Source organism: Macaca mulatta, chromosome 1 (assembly GCF_049350105.2).
Source record: "Macaca mulatta isolate MMU2019108-1 chromosome 1, T2T-MMU8v2.0, whole genome shotgun sequence".
Classification (NCBI taxonomy): domain Eukaryota; kingdom Metazoa; phylum Chordata; class Mammalia; order Primates; family Cercopithecidae; genus Macaca; species Macaca mulatta.
This window is the reverse complement of record NC_133406.1, coordinates 158,795,067-158,815,329: the sequence shown is the minus strand read 5'-3', so window position 1 is coordinate 158,815,329 and position 20,263 is coordinate 158,795,067. Positions and strand designations below refer to the sequence as shown.

General features: G+C 36.8%; 1 protein-coding gene across 4 annotated transcripts in view; it reads left to right on the top strand.

The window, feature by feature from the left end:
- ADGRL2 (adhesion G protein-coupled receptor L2) overlaps positions 1-20,263 on the top strand; it is a 293,729-nt gene that overhangs the window by 56,878 nt on the left and 216,588 nt on the right. For all 4 annotated transcript variants that reach the window (XM_077988175.1, XM_077988115.1, XM_077988085.1 and 1 more), the window contains exon 2: positions 3,770-3,811. The gene's annotated coding sequence lies outside the window, so the exon portion shown is untranslated. The remainder of the gene's footprint in view (positions 1-3,769; positions 3,812-20,263) is intronic.

Here is a 20,263-nt window from a genome sequence, read left to right as displayed (position 1 = left end):
AGCAATTACTTTATATTTATAACCTTCAAATTGGTTACAACATTCCTTTATCTTATTCAGCATTCTTGCTGAAGATGAGCTTTCCCACGTGAAGTGCAATTTTGTCTTCAACTTTTAATTCCTCTGGATACAGAAGAAAAGCTCTGGGCCCTTAATTGAGCAATTATTATTTCTTAAGTGAACATAGAGTTTGAGGATGGTGCCAAAATCTTCCTTTCATCCAGAGAACAAGTCTAACATAAGCAGCAGCATAAGTGTTGTCTGGCGGCACCCCAGTTTTAGGTACAAGAGCCAAGTCAAGACTGAAAGGGGAACTCATTCCTCACCTCTACTCACTCCCTGGCATCTCCTGAGGTTCTTGAATGAATGCCAACTAGGGCCGATTTGTATGTCTCCTTGGAGGTTTTAGATAACTTCACTAAGACTTATTTGTTTTTCTCATTTAGTTTGTTTCTCCAGAGTAGGATTTGCAAACTTACTGCTGAATATGCTGTTTGCAGTTCATTGCTAGGTTTCCATACTGACATAAAGCATTGGTATTTGAAAAATTCATTAAGAAGTGGCTCACCTTAATTCCTAGATCTAAATCTGTGGTGTGGTTCTATCACTTTTTCTACAATGTTGTCTTAGAATTTAAGAAAGGAAAATCAAGAGTTCATATGCTAACATTTCATGGAATATGCCTACACAAAGGATTGCTGCTTCATGGCTTGTGCCATTGTTTAAGCTATTCTAATTGTTTTCAAATTTTAAATACAGATCTGGAATTCAATTCTCAGGAACTCCTATCATTTGTCTTAGTTTTCTAAGACGTTTACTGTCTCCATTACATAAAAAGACCTTCAAATATTTGAAGATAGGTTCCATGCTTCCTTTATATGTATATATACTTTTAATTAAACTTCTCTTATTCCTTCTGCTACTCCTAAGGTTACAGGGCTTCCAAACTGTAACATTAATGAGAAGTTAGCTTTTTCAATAAGCACATTTTGAATACAATCTGCTAATACTGACCTCAATTATAGTTAAAAATATATAAGACCTGCACTTTAAATATAATCTTTTCAAGGTTTGATTAGATTTTGATTGCTGTAATTAGTCATCTGTAATACATAAGACATAATCTAGAATTTGCTCTTTAAACATCAGGGTGATAAATCCAGCTACAGAAAGCATCTTTTTGGTTGCCTCTTAATGAAAATATTACTAGACCCTACTAAGTGGTGATTGAAAAAACACGCTGAAATATTACTGTCAGCTACTGGAGTAAAACTTCTCACCAGAGAACTATCACAACTTCAGGATAAAAATGATTGGTATCTAAATACAAATTTTAGCAGCCATTAAAACTGTTAGAAAGACCTTAGATCACTTTGCTTCTTAGAGTTTAAAAAATTTTTACTACACAGTATCAAATTAAAATGTAGTCACTGCTTGCAAAATTCAAAACATTTATGAAAGTATAATTAACTAATACTTTAAATCAGAATTCAGGACAGTTTGAATATTCCTTATATGCCCACAAAAATTTTTTCTAGTCTTTTACCAAATACTAAAGTGATGATTTGTCCAACAATGTAGATGTTTAATATTCACCAGTATTATCAACAACAACGCATCATGCTTTTACTTCTCATTAAAATTGCTGTATTACTGAAGCTTGACCAAATTTCCTTCATGCTTGGACATCTTTTTAGGTATAATATTCTACAGTTTTCCTCTTCTATCAGATTTTGCTTTATCTTTATTTCCCTTCCTTCTCTGACCTGTATTCAAGAAATAGAAAATGGCTCTTTGATGTGCCACTCCCAAGTATGTTCAGATAAAAGGTAAATAATTCAATAGACTTGTTGATGAGAATTGACATTTGAACACTGGAGGTTGTTTCCTTTACTCATACACTCTCCTAGTGAGGATAGGGGACCCAAGGTAGTGACTGGCAGGAGTGAGTTTCAAACTGGTGAAAAACTTCTAAAAAAAAGAAATGGTAGAGAAAATAGCAAAAAAATTTCTTTTTTAAATCAATGAAGTAGGGAAGTCCAAACATATATTCTAATCAAGTCTTATACTTGTCCAATAGTTATAAGACTCTCTGAAAACATTTATATATGTGGGTGGAGGCAAGTTGCCCATTAAATTGTAAGAGGTGTTATCAGATTCATCAGGACTTGGTTGTAAATTTGACTACACAGTTTGGCTCATAGAGAAATGAGGAGGAAATATCTGATTAAAGTGTGCATTGCTGCTGAGGCAACTGAATGTTGCCATAGCAATTGAGATGAAATGTGCAAGAAGTGAGATAATTAAATCTAACCCCTTTAGTAGTTTTGACAGTCAATGCACTGCCAATAGAAAAAGTTATCTACAGTATTAAGATAAAACACATTCCTCATGGAACGTCTCCTTACTAGTATTTTGTTGTTTCTTTTCTAAATACATTGCTTTAGGTGTCTAATTTGAATGTTCTCTTTTAATAATCAAATACAGTTTTGACCTTGGTCTGCCTAGACTTTCTGCTGGTTTATTATATCATGGGAACAGACATCTATAAAAAATATCCATTTTTTCCCCCTCTAGTTCTTAAAAAAAGTATACTAAAGCCAAAGCTGTCACATTTGAGCTTAGAATTCAATAATATCTAGAACGTGCTGCCCTCTTCAGGAGCTGGTGCTTAAAAATACTCTTTTTTTTTTAGCAGATTGATATGAGTTATAATATCAAAATTGTATTGATAATTCTTTAGAAATAAGTTCCATGTAAAATAAAGTATTTCTATGTTTAAAATTTTTTACATTAAGAGCTTGCATTAAAAATCAATACATACAACATTTTGAAAGAAATTGTTAATATTTATAATTAAATACAAACTAATGATTTCCTTAAACTATTGTCATAGAGAGAATTCCTGAATCATTACAGAATTTGACTTCCATATTTAGTATTCAAATTTTTTAAGACAAAAATTGTCTAAAAGAGAAAATATTTTCTATGTGAAAATCTAAGTAGGATATCCTTCAAATCCCACTTTTATTCTTCAACAACAAAAACAACAACAAAAACCAACTTTTTAATTTGAGAACATTAGTGTTTATAGTTTGAAATTTTAGCTAGTTTTCATTTACAGAAACAATATATTTCTTGGGAATAATGATTCCAAAGATATCTTAACACATCATAATGTTTATTCAAAATTACTTCACTAGAGAAAACTTCTAAAGGTCTGAAATATCACTATTGAGAAAATTCAAGCAAATCTCTTTCATATATATCTACTAAAATTTCCTCAGCTATTATATAGTTTTGACAGAGAGAAATGAACTCACTGTATTTTTCTCCAAATTAGGTTTTTATACTTTAAAAAACTGATCAATATTAATAGCATTAATTATCAGGATGTGAGAAAAGCGTATTTTCCCTTAAAGAGTTTTAGGTATAGCCGTCTCATCTCTATTAATAAAAAATTCAAATGAGCTGAAGGGCTGAGTGAAAAATATATATATTGACAATGTTCTCCTAATTCTACAATATTTCTTTTGTGGAAAATAAAATGGTTTATTCCTGTATTTGAAAGTACTTATCAAAACAAGTGCTTAATCCTATGGTAGCTCTGTCCATAGTCATATATGTTCAAGAATTCTTAGAACACTGATTTGTGTTTTCTGTTATAGATTTACTTTATTTTTGTTTTGCTGCTGATGCATTACATTTGGCAGTTAGGATCCCTGTGGATGGAAGTATAATAAATAATAATATTTTCTTTACTTTCCAGGGTATTTATGGCACAATGAAAAATTTCATCTTTCCCAGAATGGTAAGTAAAGAGTTCTTTCTGTATTTGATAGTACTGAACACAAACAAGAAAAGGTGAATCGTTATAATAAAACTGGAGTATCATTCACTAAATGTATTGAGTCATCTGATAATTATAATGTAGCTTATACTTTTGCAAATAAATGGATGCTGTATTCAAATTCTATAATTATTCCAAAATTCTCACCAAATATACAACAGGATTTTCACAGGAAATATAAGGTTTTGCTTTCTCTGTTGGATTGCAGTTGATCACAGTAGATCCAACATTTTGTTTTCTGGGGTAATTCATTTTAAAATATATACAGATATAGAAATAAATGTGGTTTACATTCCATGAGCAGAAAAAGAAAGCGTTATCTGTGATACAAATTGAGAGTTGGTAAGAGTCCTTTGGAATTTTTACTGTTACATAAAAACTGATTGTAATTTATGTTTGACTGGGGCTTTGCAGAATCTGTGAATTTTAAAATATTTATTTTCTAAAAGTATATATCATAACTTCTAGGCAAGCTAGCCACTATATGATTTTGGTTAAACATAAAGTTTTTTTGTCTTTATATTTTTATGACTTAAACAGGAAATAGTTTTAGTCTTTATCATAACCTCTTTACAATTCAAATACTAAAAATTAATCTTATTAAATGGGAAAGGTCAGTGTAAAATGGTATTTCCTAGGTAGTTATTACTGTCTCCTATGATGCTCTTTATTTTTCCAGTGGTTTAAGGGTATTCCCTATAAAAAGAAGGAATTTCTCACTGTAGAAAAAAAATCACTTTGACATCAGAGTGTTACGTGAAGTGAAAAAGCAGGGTACAGAACTACATACATTGCATGTTGTGTGCATGTGCGCTTATATATGGAGAGGAGAGAGACTTGGTAGTATATCTTAGGCTTAGAAAAAAGACACAAAAGGCCGGGCGCGGTGGCTCATGCCTGTAATCCCAGCACTTTGGGAGGCCGAGGCGGGTGGATCACGAGGTCAGAAGATGGAGACCATCCTGGCTAACATGGTGAAACCCCGTCTCTACTAAAAATATAAAAAATTAGCCTGGCATGGTGCCGGACACCTGTAATCCCAGCCGCTAGGGAGGCTGAGGCAGGAGAATCGCAGGAACCCCGGAGGCAGAGCTTGCAGTAAGCCGAGATCGCACCACTGCACTCCAGCCTGGGCGACAGAGCGAGACTTCGTCTCAAAAAAAAAAAAAAAAAAAAAAGAAAAGGAAAAGGAAAAAAGACACAAAAGGTACACAAAGGAATGGGAATATAAGTAGTTTCATAGTCTTAATTCTTCATTTTTTGCATTTCCTATAATTAAATATATATATTATTTTTATAACTAGAACAAAAACATTATTTGAATAATAAGCTATTCAAAAGAGTGCATTACTAAATAAATACGTATATATAAAATTGGGAAATACCTCTTTGTGCCAACTGCATAACCAATTAAAAAAAAATCTTCAGCTGGGCATGGTAGCTCACGCCTGTAATCCCAACACTTTGAGAGGCCAAGGCAGGTGAATCACCTGAGGTCGGGAGTTTGAAACCAGCCTGGCCAACATGGTGAAACCCCATCTCTACTAAAAATATAAAAATTAGCTGGGTGTGGTGGCGAGTCCCTATAATCCCAGCTACTTGGGAGGCTGAGGCAACAGAGTCGCTTGAACCCAGGAGGCGGAGGTTGCAGTGAGCCAAGACTGCACCACTGCACTCCAGCCTCGGGGACAGAGCAAGACTCAGTCTCAAAAACAAAAACAAAACAAAACAAAAAAAAAAAAAAGGGCGGGTGCGGTGGCTCATGCCTGTAATCCCAGCACTTTGTAGGCCGAGTTGGGCAGATCACAAGGTCATAAGTTCGAGACCAGCCTGGCCAATATGGTGAAACACCTTCTCTATTAAAAATACAAAAATTGGGGCCGGGCGCGGTGGCTCAAGCCTGTAATCCCAGCACTTTGGGAGGCCGAAACGGGTGGATCACGAAGTCAGGAGATCGAGACCATCCTGGCTAACACGGTGAAACCGTGAAACCCCGTCTCTACTAAAAAATACAAAAAGCTAGCCGGGCGAGGTGGCGGGCGCCTGTAGTCCCAGCTACTCGGGAGGCTGAGGCAGGAGAAGGGCGTGAACCCGGGAGGCGGAGCTTGCAGTGAGCTGAGATCGGCCACTGCACTCCAGCCTGGGCCACAGAGCGAGACTCCATCTCAAAAAAAAAAAAAAAAAAAAAAATACAAAAATTAGTGGTGCGCCTGTAGTCCCAGCTCGAGAGGCTGAGGCAGGAGAATCGCCTGAACCCAAGAAGTGGAGATTGCAGTGAGCTGAGATTGCACCACTGCACTCCCGCCTGAGCAACAGAGCGAGACTCCGTCAAAAAAAAAAAAAAAAAAAAAGTAGATAACGAGGCAAATATAAAGAAATTTTATCAAACAATTGCTTTTAACCTAAAATAATGTTAATAAATCATTTAATAATAATAATAAATGGCACTATTAGAATATTTTTGATATTAAAAATTCTGCTCCAGCAATTTATTATAGGGCAGTACTTAGCATAAATGTATAAATTTTAGTTATATCTGTCTTGACACTTTAGTTCTCTAGAACTAAGCCAAAAATTTTAGAAGAAATTTAGGAAAAAAGTCTCTAGCATGCATCTAATATTGCTCACATAAATGTTTCCCAAGTTTTTCTTTCCATCCTATTAGTTCTCAGTTTACATAAAATTATAACAGAAATGTTTCTCTAATTATGTAGCCAAAAACTAGAAGGATTCTAGGAGGAATGCATTGAGGAGTTAAAGGATATTTTCAGCTACTCACCAACAGTAAGAATTGAGGGACCAAGATTAGCTGTATGATTTTCAGTAAGATACATCATATATGTGGGTTTAAAATTCCTGAGTGGTTAGAGGGTTATGCTATAAGATTTTTAAAATAAAATCTTAAATTTCTTTCTAGCCCAAGAATTTTACAATAAAATTACATATCCTTAAACTGAATATACATAGCATAAAATAACATTGAGAGACTTGGAGTCATTAGAATGAAAAAGACTGTAATGATTAAAGGGGTAAATTTCATTCATTTGTAAAATTCACATAAATGAAAGTCTCATCCATATTTCGCTGAAAGTCTTGTCCAATTGTATTGTGTAAATAAGAGATTATATATTGTGTATTTTGATAATATTCCTTCCATATTACTATGTTTAAAACGTACCAAAAATTTTAACCTGAATTTTCTCACTTTACTCTGAATGAGATAACATTGTAAATGACCTATAAGACCTATAAGATAAAATCTAGCATCAATCTTTCCTAAACAGGGAGCCAAATTCACACTGATTTGTATATGGAAATTTATATTTCTTTTTTTTAAATTTTTTTTATTTTTTTTGAGACGGAATCTTGCTCTGTTGCTCAGGCTAGAGTGCAGTGGCATGATCTCAGCTCACTGCCAGTTCCGTCTCCCGGGTTCACGCCATTTTCCTGCCTCAGCCTCCCAAGTAGCTGGGACTACAGGCACTCGCCACCACGCCCAGCTAATTTTTTGTATTTTTAGTAGAGATGAGGTTTCACCGTGTCCTGAACTCGTGATCCACCCACCTTGGCCTCCCAAAGTCCTGGGATTACAGGCATGAGTCACCACACCCAGCTGGAAATTTATATTTTTAATAGGTTTAGACTGCCAGATTACTAATTTGATATACTGGGATCAAATACTTAAATATATAATTTCTTTTTTTGCATCTACTCGGTAAACTCTTTAGTCCAACATATCATGACATTTTAGAAGAAAAATGAACGAAATTAACCTCTTGTCTATAACCAAAATCAGGGACAATGTAACAAATTATTTGATTTTTCTTTTTTTTTTTTGAGACGGAGTCTCGCTCTGTCGCCCAGGCTGGGGTGCAGTGGCCAGATCTCAGCTCAGTGCAAGCTCCGCCTCCTGGGTTCACGCCATTCTCCTGCCTCAGCCTCCCGAGTAGCTGGGACTACAGGCGCCCGCCACCTCGCCCGGCTAATTTTTTGTATTTTTAGTAGAGACGGGGTTTCACCGCGTTCGCCAGGAGGGTCTCGCTCTCCTGACTTTGTGATCCGCCCGTCTCGGCCTCCCAAAGTGCTGGGATTACAGGCTTGAGTCACTGAGCCCGGCACAAATTATTGAGTAAATAAAATATTGCTCATTCAAACTATTTCTGATTTTTAAGTGTGCTAATTTAACCAAACAGACAAAGTTCTGAATACTATGTAAACTAAATTGAAATGCAAATACATATTTTATTGACAGGTATTATTAAAGCTGAACTTTAAAACAGAATAAATCTTCAGCCATCCAATTTTTTCTAAGATATTGATGAGAAAATAAAATAAATATTATAATGTAATTAATCTACCCTTCAACAAAATAGATCCTTTCATTTCCAATTCTGGTTGTACTTAATGAATAAAGGTTGAATGCATGTTTATGTTAATAGTCATGATATATACACTTCAAAGAACAAAAGTAAAACATACTTTATTTCTGAAAATGTTAATGATGATTTATTATCTTATTTCATTAAGGACAAAAGCTCTACATTATAGTCAGCTATAGCCAATAGTCATTTTGTCATTAATCTTAAAATTTCACAAGTTTCCAATTTATCAAGTGTTAATTTTTAGGTCAGACAATAATAGTATAAAATAATTGTTAATTGGCCAACAGGTTGATTACTTTTAAGATGTGAAAAAAGCAAAGATAAAAACAGTCTTCTCCTTTTCCTTCAATTAAAATTGCATGCAATTATTCTTGTAGATTATAGATCTCTTTTGGGATTTCTGGTTTCATACAACTTTTTGGTTCATTTCACAGGAATAATATTCATTTTAATTAGCAAAAAAAACAATTGATGAGCTTTTTTACAAGAGGGAGTTCACTCTGAGTGCTGATCACTGCCACTAGATTATCCTGTGGTTTTTTTTTTTTTAACGGTCTTGCTTTTAAAGCAGTTAGTTGAATACGTTATCTGTTAGTAGCCATTGCCTTTGAAGACAGAGTATCTTTCTTGTTGAGTGGTTAGCCCATTTTGTTTTATTCTCCCAACTTTCCTAAACAATATCGTTAAGTTGGCTTCTGAAATGATTTATTGCCATTTTATATCTTTGAATATACAAATCAAAATTTTTAAAAGTAAATAGATATTTTTGATGCATTACTGAATTGTATTACATAGTTTAGAAGGTTAAACTACTTCCTTTGAAATTCTAAAAAATATTTAGTAGCTAAAAAAAATAAAATTTCTAATACATATATAAGAAATACAGGGCTGGGCATGGTGGCTTATGCCTGTAATCCCAGCACTTTGGGAGGCTGAGATGGGCAGATCACGTGTGGTCGGGAGTTCAAGACCAGCCTGACCAACATAAAGAAACCCTGTCTCTACTAAAAATACAAAATTAGCCAGGCATGGCGGCACATGCCTATAATCCCAGCTACTCAGGAGGCTGAGGCAGGAGAATCACTTGAACCCAGGAGGCGGAGATTGCAGGGAGCCAATATTGTGCCATTGCACTCCAGCCTGGGCAACAAGAGCAAAACTCCGTCTCAAAAAAAAAAAAAAAAGAAAAAGAAATACAGATCATGAATACCTGTGTACCACCAACCAGTTCAAGACAAACACATTAAAATGCCCTTTCAAGCTTTCAATGTACCCTTCTACAATTCTTTAACCCTTCTTTAATCCGAGCTAAACATTATCCTCAATTTTCTCTATCCCTTGCTTTTCTTTATAATTTTACCTCATGTATTTGCATCCTGAAATATATAATTCTTGTTTATGTTTTGCCACAATATGTAAATAGAAAGTTCTATTTATCTATGACTCTTCTACTCAACATTAAGTTCTTGAGTTTCAACCCTTTGAAGCACATAGCTATAATTAGTTTACACTTGTATAGTGTTCTAGTGTATGATTTATTAGTCTTCCTTTAACACTAATGGATATTTGGGTTGTCTTCAGTTTTTATTTTTATTATTATTACACACAGTGCTTCTATGACCAGTATTTCAAATTTATAAGTGGATATGTGAAAAAATGTATACAGGGCAATGATTCTTAACCTGGGATGATTTTGCTCCCTAGAGAATACTTGACAATATCTGCATTATTACTTGTCATAACTAGAAAGTGCTACTAAATGTCTCCAGTTAATGATAAACGTCCTGTAAAGCACAGGATAGCCCCGCAAACAAATAATTATCTGGCCTGAAATGCTAATAGCATGAGGTTAAAAGATCAGTCTCTAGATGCCTGGTTAAAAATGAAATTGCGGCTGGACATGGTGGCTTATGCTTGTAATCTTAGCACTTTGGGAGGTCGAGGCAGGAGGAGGTCGAGGCAGGAGGATCACTTAAACCCAGGAGGAGTTCAAGATCAGCCTGAGCAACATGGTGAAACCCCATCTCTATGAAAAATACAAAAATATGCCAGGCATGGTGGCAAATGCCTGTAGTCCCAGCTACCTGGGAGGCTGGGGTGGGAGGGACAATGGAGTTTGAGAGGTCAAGGCTGCAGTGAGCTGTGATCACACCACTTCACTTTAGCCTGGATCAAGTGAGATCCTGTCTCAAAAAATAAAAATTAAAAAAAAAGGGAAAGAAAAGAAAAGAAATTTGCTGGGTCATGGAGTATGAAAAATTTCAAATTTATTAGATAATTCCCAGCTGTTGTACATAGTATAAATGTTACACTCCTACTAGGAATATAAAGATAAATATTATGATTTCTCTATATCCTAGTTAGCACTTAATATTGTAAGATATTTAAATGTATTTATTTTTATTATTTTTAGAGATAAGATCTCACTTTGTTGCCCAGGCTGGAGTGCAGTGGTGCCATCTCAGGTCACCATAACCTCGAACTCCTGGGCTCAAGTGATCCTCCTACCTCAGCTTCCTGAGTAACTAGGACTGCAGACTCGTACCACCACAACCAGTTAATTCTTAAGTTTTTTGTGTAGACAGGGGTCTCACTATGTTGCCAGGGCTGGTCTTAAACTCCTGACCTCAAGCGGTACTCCCAGCTATAACCTGCTGAGGTTATAGGTGTGAGCTACTGGACCTAACCACAATTTTTATTAATTTGTCAATGTGAAATAAATACTCCTCATAGTTTTAATTTTCAATTATTTGATTACTAATGAGATTGAGCACCTTTTCTCATTTTGTTGACAATTAGCATTTCCTGTTCTATGAGGTACCTCTTTTTTTTTTTTTTTTTTTTTTTTGAGACAGGGTCTCACTGTATTGCCCGGGCTGGAGTGCAGTGGTACAATCACAGCTCACTGCAGCCTCAACCTCCAGGGCTCAAGCAATCCTCTGGTGTCAGCCTCCCAACTGGCTGGGATTACAGGCGCGTACCACATGCCCAGCTAACTTTTAAAATGTTTATGTAGACAGGGTCTCACTATGTTGTTCAGGCTGGTCTCAAACTCCCGAGCTCAAGCAATCCTCCTGCCTTAGCCTCTCAAAGTGCTGGTATTACAGGTGTGAGCCATAGCACCCAGCCTTCTTTTTAACCAATTTTAAAAATTAGGCCAGGCGAGGTGGCTGACGCCTGTAATCCCAGCACTTTGGGAGGCCGAGGCAGGCAGATTATTTGAGGTCAGGAGTTTGAGACCAGCCTGGCCAACATGGTGAAACCCCATCTCTACTAAAAAAAAAATACAAAAATTAGCCAGGCGCATGCCACCCAGGCTGGAGTGCAATGGCACAATCTCAGCTCACTGCAACCTCCACCTCCCAGGTTCAAGTGATTCTCCTGCCTCAGCCTCCGAAGTAGCTGGGATTACAGGCACCCAGCTAATTTTCATATTTTTAGTAGAGGCAGGGTTTCACATCATGTTGGCCAGGCTGGTCTTGAACCCCTGACCTCATGTGATCTGCCTGCCTCAGCCTCCCAAAGTGCTGGGATTACAGGCATGAGCCACTGCACCCAGCGTTTTATTTGTTGTTGTTGTTGTTGTTGTTTTTGAGATGGAGTCTCGCTCTATCACCCAGGCTGGAGTGCAGTGGCATGATCTCTGCTCACTGCAACCTCTGCCTCCCGGGTTCAATCGATTCTCCTGCCTCAGCCTCCCAAGTAGCTGGGAGTACAGGCGCCCGCCACCATACCCGGCTAATTTTTGTATTTTTAGTAGAGATGGGGCTTTAGCATATTGGCCATGATGGTGTCGAACTCCTGACCTTGTAAACCACCAGCCTTGGCTTCCCAAACTGCTGGGATTATAGGCACGAACCACCGCGCCTGGCCGCCTTTTTTCAATAATATTGTGCTTTTTCTTTTTTCTTTCTTTTTTTTTTTTTAGATGGAGTTTTGCTCTTGTTGCCCAGGCTGGAGTGCAATGGCGCGATCTTGGCTCACAGCAGCCTCCACCTCCTGGGTTCAAGCAATTCTCCTGCCTCAGCCTCCTGAGTAGCTGGGATTACAGGTATGCGCCACCACGCCCAGCTAATTTTGTGTTTTTAGTAGAGATGGGGTTTCTCCATGTTGGTCAGGCTGGTCTCGAACTCCCGACCTCAGGCGATCCGTCCGCCTCGGCCTCCCAAAAGTGCTGGGATTATAGGCGTGAGTCACTGCCCCCGGCCAACAATGTTTTTCAAAAAGGTTTTATTCCCACATAAATTTGTTAGATTTACTCTTAATTACTTTTTTACAAAATATTTTTAAATTATATATGTGTAGTTATTTATTTTTAAAAATAATTTGCTTCCATACACAGAAATACAATAAATTCTTATATTTTTATTTTCATTTTTATTTGGGAAACCTAAGCTTTCTTATTAATTCTCAAAACTTACGTGTATTTTCTCTTGAATTTCCTATATTAACAATTTCTTTCATGCTAGCCCTTATACTTTCATTTTTTTCTACATACTCTAGTAACTAGACTTCTAGTCCAGTATTGTATAGAAATGATGATTATGGAAAACCTTGTGTTTTCCTGATTTTTAAAAGAAAGTATTTTGAACAGTTCACCATTAAGTTGTTGGTTTTTTGTATATATCCTTTATCAAATTAAGGGATTTTTCTTTTATTTTTAGTTTGCTTTGAGTTTTTGTCTTTAATGAATATTGAATTTTACCAAATGTTTTCCCTACACTGATTTAGAGGATAATATGATTTTTCTCAGAAAGAATTGCTGAGCACCATCTTTCACCTTAAAGACATTTACTGAATGTTCAGGGTGAATCTGAATTTCAGTTTTCATGTCCCTGCTAGCATAGGAGGAAAGCCTCAAAACCCAGGGCTTAGTGCTGGGATGCAAAATAGATATATCCTTATCATTAACCTTATCTACAAATAAATGCATCGCATAGAGGAGCGCAAGGAAAATTGCAAGTCTGACTTCAATGTGTAACTAAAGAAGAAAAAAATTCTCTTGAAAATTTATGATCATAAACCAGCCTTACTGTGTATTCAGCAAGAATTCACACATTCTCAATGGTCTAAAGAGTCCAAGATAAGAATCTAGTTACACTGGTCCTCAGTTGTGCCTTTTGAATCAAAAGAAAACCCCTCAGGAGAGTCCAACCTTATCCTATCCCTCTAAGAATTCTCACAGATAAAATTCCAGGAGTATAAGCCCACAGTTAGAAATCACAAACACATTGGGAAAAAAAAGGGATGGTAAGTGAACAAGAATTAGCTGAAAAGATTAAATGCAGAATCAGACTGATAAAAGACTTCAAACTTTGGAATTCCTTCATTCTTTTTTGCCCTCTTGCTTTTTTATTCTCAATCCCTTTTGCATGTAAAACTACATTTTAAAACATTTTATCCTTGGCTGGGCGCAGTGGCTTATGCCTGTAATCCCAGCACTTTGGTAGGCCGAGACAGACAGATCACTTGAGGTCAGGAGTTTGAGACCAGCCTGGCCAATATGGCAAAACCCCGTCTCTACTGAAAATACAAACATTAGCTGGGCATGGTGGCAGGCACCTGTAATCCGAGCTACTCAAGAGGCTGAGGCAGGAGAATCGCTTGAACCCAGGAGGTGGAAGTTGCAGTGAGCCAAGATTGTGCCACTGCACTGCAGCCTGGGTGACAGAGCCAGACTCTATCTCAAAAAAAAAAAAAATTATCCTTTAGTGTTTAATTTCATTGTTAATAGCATATAAGCACCTCTTTGTGATAAAGTTAGAAATTAATAATACAGAAAAGTTTAACCTGTAAACTAAATGTAGTTGCTGACATGGATTCTTATTATGACATTTATGTACCAAGCTATACAAGCTTCGGTAAAAAAAAAAAAAAAAGTACAGGCTGGGCACCGTGGCTCACTCCCAGCACTGTGGGAGGCCAAGGTGGGTGGATCCTCTGAGGTCAGGAGTTCGAGACCAGCCTGACCAACATAGTGAAACCTTGTCTCTCCTAATAATACAAACATTAGCCAGGTGTGGTGGCAGTCACCTGTAATCCCAGCTACTCAAGAGTCTGAAGCAGGAGAATCACTTAAACCCGAGAGGAAGAGGTTGCAGTGAGCTGAGATTGCACTACTGCATACCAGCCTGGGAGACAGAGCGAGACTCCATCTCAAAAAAAAAGAGTAGAAATAAGAATAAGTCCTTTTTTGTTTAGCTTAAACAAACAAGTACATATTTTATTAAGTTAAAGATAGTAAACCATATGTTTATAGCTATTACATAACTATAAACTTTAATATTTTTGTTTTCAAACTTTAATATTTTTATAGACAGAAACCATTTAGCACAATACTAAAAATGATACATATTATAAATTATTAGAATATGTTTTATTTCTGTAGCACATTTTTGCCAAAATCTCCCGGACTTTCAACTTTCTATTTGTGTTTTGACATTTTTTTTTTAGAAAGGAGTTGTGTTCGCACTTGATCCCAAGCCCCTGATGGCGCTTATAGTGGGCAGTGGGCCAAAGCTGAGCTAATTGTAGTCTGTCTTATAATTTTTTAAACTGGAATTGTGGAACTGACTTTTAGGCAAAGGGAGAATATATCAATTGATGGATCCCAAGCAAGGCTGATTCCGAGCCTTAATTTCAGTTATTAAACTTCCTAGGGATCCATGAACCAGTAAATTGCCTGTGCTGAAATTTATTTGAGTTTCTGTAACTTTCCAGCAAAATGGTCCTGATAACTACACTTATATAAATAAAATTAAATTCTGAGATGGTTTCCTGCATGCTGATAGTCATAGAAGACAATGAATTAATAATACCTTGAATACCTTTTCCACCAAAAGAGAAGGGAATTGGGAAGAGTTTCTGGATGAGTTATTTTGAAGCCTTGCCTTGACTAGAGTGTACCGTCTTCCTCTGTTTTATTCCAGAGGCAAGTCAGAGGAAGAAGGATTGCCCACAATTATTTCTTATGGCAAAGTTAGGACCACCAGTATTTTGACAATTAAGCTTCTGTATCTAGAGGGATTCCATCAAGAAGCTCTTCCTGGATATCGTATTATTTTCCAATTACTTTCTACTTGAGCGTTCACATGACCTCAAAAGCAATGGAAGGGACTGACATTTAGGTGTAGAATATAATAATTATTGAGCATTTTACTCTATGTTAGGTACCCAGTTGGTCGATTTAAATTTATTTTCTAGTTAAGTGGTATGGGCTGAATTGTGTCCTCTCAAATTCATGTGTTGATGTCCTAACACCTAGTACCTCAGAGTGTAACTGTGTTTGGAGACAAGGTCTTTAAAGAGTACACTAAGATTGAATGAGGTCATTGGGGTGACCCCTAATCCCATATGACAGGTGTCCTTATAAAAAGGGAAGATTAGGACATAGATACCCACAGATGAAGAACATGTGAACACATGGGAGATGATGGCCATCTACAAGTTGAGGAGAGAGGCCTCAGAAGAAACAATCCTGCTGACACTTTCCTGGAGTGTTGGACTTCTAGCTTCCAAAACTGGAGGAAAATTAGTTTGTTGTTTAAGTCGCCCATCTGTGGTATTTGTTATGGCAGCCCTAGCAAATGACTACATTAAGTTATATATATTCTCCTTACTCAGTACTAGTCAATCATCAAGGGCTGGCCAATCTAACCCTAAAATACATTTCAAATGTCTGCTCTCCTCTCTCTTCCTTCCATTACTATCTTAATTTAGGCTTTATTTGTCTTACTTGAAATATGCCAACAACCTTCAGGTTCTCTTCATTTTAATAAAAACATTCATACTCATGATGGCAAACACATTAGATTGTGAGGCTGCTGAGAGCAAGGCGTGCTTTGCACTGCCTACTTAATCCAGATGGAGTCATGGCTCCCAAACTTGACTGTGCATCAGAATTGTGGCTGGCATTTTTAAAGTTACAGATTTTCAGACTCCTGACCATGTGTATTGAATCAGAATCTGTAGGCATGTGGGTTAAAATATTGGTATTTTAAACATGTTCACAAGTTGATCTTATGAGCAGTATACATCGTTGCTTTTTGTCTATCTTTTTATTAATAATCATGTGACAGTGTCTTCCACCATTGTTACCTCAGTATTTAGTACTATGTCATCCATTATCACAGTAGTTTTTGGAATAATAAATTTAATTATACTTTTTTGAAGTAAAATAGTGATTCTTTTACATTGATTATATATTTCAATAATTTTCTTGTTGAAGTTATGTTTATTGTAGGTTATGATATATCCCATCTCGTCAGAAGCTATAAAATGTCATAAGTATGCTTTAATAGGTATAATAGTAACAAAAGATGATGCCTACCCAATTTGTTCACTATAAAACTGATAAGTAGGTTCCAGCACTAGGATGTCCCCTTCAATATGTCCCTAATTAAGTGAATAAAATTTGGAAAAAGCTGGCAGATACATTTATTTTTCTTGTAGTTGTTTTGTGACCTAACGCTATTTGCATTGACACAAATTGTGTGGTAAGACCACAAGTAAAAGACAACATACAGTTCACCTTGGAAAAGGAGGAGGTAATGTCTGAAATTTTATCTGGTCTCTCATATTATAAGCTCAATTCATGCTTATCATTTCATACAAATTGACAACTTTATACCCTGCAAAAAAAAACCATACTGCTTTTCTTACTTTAAACATAAAAAGTCTCCAACGCTGAAGCAGTAGGTCTTTGTGTCTACTCATAGATAGGAAAGCATGATCCTAGAAAAGGGTAACAAATAATGGCAGTCGGTCCTCCCAAATAAACTCTGCTGTAGTCTGTGCTGTACTTGAAATCAAAGGCAGTCTTTCTGTCTATACTTAGACAACAAAAGGAAAAGTTGCTGAATATACCTGCCAAAGTCACTATTTCAACATATATTTGTTTTGAATCTATTATAGCAAACATATAATCTGGGGAGATCAAAAGAGACATGATTCTTGCATTTGTGGAGCATTCAGCTTGGGTAATAGAAGTCCTGGTTAAAAAAAAAAAAAAAGTAGGATGTTTACAGGAGCCTGAAATGGAGGCAAACAGGTAGAGTGTGTGAAAAGAAGTCATGCCCAAATGACACTTCCTAGAGGGACCAGTTACTCTGTGCTCAGATGTCAACAGCCAGGAGTACTCTGGGACTTGAGCAAACAAATGAACATGACATTTCAGTTCGGTCTTTACGGTCCATGCATACCTTGAAAAAAGGTTGGTACAGAAACTAAATATTATCCTTAGGCTACTTCTCCTTTCCTAAATGTATACATTCATGTATTCATTAAACAAGTATTATATTAAAAGTTTTTCTAAAATAAGGCCTTTTTAGCTGACTGAAAGGCCTCAGTATGAAGTGATATATGAACTAACTAGCTAGTCCTTGGGTTACTTTTTTCTGGTACATATTTTAAACATTCTGGATCTTTCAGATTACAATCTTGACCACAAGTAATGATTTACTATTAGTGCTTCCAAATTTGGGTTAGCATCATCAGAATGGGAAGTTAGCTATTTCTTCTATCATGATATTGCCTCTGAAAAATTCTGACTATAAGTATTGTGTTTTTAAACTGAACTGTGCCTCACAGTACCTTAAAGCATATTTCTTTTTTTTTTTTTTTTGAGATGGAGTCTCACTCTGTTGCCTAGTCTGGAGTGCGGTAGCATAATCTCTGCTCACTGCAACCTCTGCCTCCTGAGTTCAAGCAATTCTCCTGTCTTAGCCTCCCAAGTAGCTGGGACTACAGGCGCACGCTACCACACCCAGATAATTTTTGTATTTTTAGTAGAGACAGGGTTTCACCATGTTGGCCAGGATGGTCTCGATCTCTTGACTTTCTGATCTGCCTGCCTCGGCCTCCCAAAGTGCTTGGATTACAGGCATGAGCCACCACGCCTGGCCAGTAGGATTTTTGTAAAATTAAAATAGGCTTAGTAAAGAGGATTTGGGAAATTGAAAAAATAGATAAAGAAAACATTGCCATATTCCCAGTACCCAAGTACAACCACTCTTAACATTGTAATAAATATATTTCTAGTCTTTTTACTATGAGTTGTTTTGATTCTTTGTTATTTTATATAATTTTGTCATCACATATGTAAACATATACATACATATACATACACAATACAACTTAGCTCCCTGCTGTTGGGAGAAATCTTCTGTAGAGGATAAGTTAACAGCCACTGGAGAAAGATTGACCTGGGTTCCAATTCAAGCATTATCACTTGCTGGTGTTTATTGCCTTAGACATATTACTTATGTCTCTCAGACTCATTTTTCTGATCTATAACATTAAAATAACCTAGAACCTACTTCTTAGGCTTATTGCTAACAGTAATTAATGTAATTAACACTGTGGTTGGCACAGTGTCTAGAAAATAGTAAGTTCTTAATGATGATTAAATTATTATGCATACTATTCTGATATAATCATCAAATATAAAAATTTTCAGGCTAAAAATTCCCAATTCTTTCAGCCTTCTCTCACATGAAATAGTTTTAAGTCCCCTTACCATTCAGGCTGCTAACTCCTAAGAGTTCTAAATTCTTCCCATCTATATCTTCTGGAAAATACTACTTCCAGAACTGAGCATGGTAATGTAAACAACTTGAAATGGAGTTAGATTATATTCTCCATTATTCTATACACATCCTAAATTTATTAATGCAGCCTAAACCTCTTCTTCCTTTGTTTGTTGTTTGCTTTCGTAATTGTATTATACCACTGATTCACTGCCAAGTTAAGTTCCTCATTTTCCCCCCAGGAGTACTGTTGCTAAGTCACATAACCGTTAAACTAAATTTAGTCAGCTGGTGTTTTGGTCCCAAGGCAAGACCCTACAATTATTCCAACCAAATGATGTAGTTTTAGAGTTTGTTCATCTTTTTGTTGTTAAAACATTTGGCTGGGCATAGTAGGTCACATCTGTAATCCCAGCACTTTCGGAGGCAGAGGCAGGTGAATTGCCTGAGTCCAGGAGTTCAAGACCAGCCTGGGCAACATGGTGAAAACCCATCTCTACAAAAAATTAGCCGGGTGTCATGGCACATGACTGTAGTCCCAGCTACCCAGGAGGCTGAGGTGAGAGGATCACCTGAGCCCAGGAGGCATAGGCTGCAGTGAGCTGTGATCATGCCACTGCACTCCAGCCTGGGTGACAAGTGAGACCCTGTTTCAAAAAAATTTTAAAAAGGACATTTGGATCTTGATTTTATCATACAATGTATTTTCTCACCTTCTCTAGCTCATGTAACCTATGACCTATTTTTAATAGGCATGCCTTCTCATAGCTTTATCTCAGTCACTGATAAATATGTTCACATTAGCCAAGGCCAAAGACAAAGGTCTGTGGTATACCCATTGAAAAGCCTTCCTCCAGGCTGACACAGATTTATTAACATTGCCATTGGGTATAATCATCAACCAGTTACGAACACACATAATACTATCCCTCGGTCAGGTGCGGTGGCTCACGCCTGTAATCCCAGCACTTTGGGAGGCCAAGGCGGGCATAGTATGAGGTCAGGAGATGGAGACCATCCTGGCTAACATGGTGAAACCCTGATGGAGACCATCCTGGCTAACACGGTGAAACCCTGTCTCTACTAAAAATACAAAAAAAAATTAGCCAGGCGTGGTGGCGGGCACCTGTAGTCCCAGCTACTCAGGAGGCCGAGGCGGGAGAATGGTGTGAACCTGGGAGGCGGAGCTTGCAGTGAGCCGAGATCTCGCCACTTGCAATGAGCCTGGGTGATAGAGCGAGACTCTGCCTCAAAAAACAAACAAACAAACAAACAAAAACAGCTATCCCTAAACCTGTATTTCTCCATCTTGTTCACAAGGACATAAATAAAGACCTTATTAAATGCTTTGCTAGAATCTATAGATCTGTGTATCTATTGTTCTGATATACCAGCTTAACTCTGACAGAAAAGAATATCTAAGAGTAGGCTGAATAGCTTACTCTTTTTGAATTTAGACTTTTTCCTAATAACCACTTTAAAAAATGTTCATGACATCATCTTTT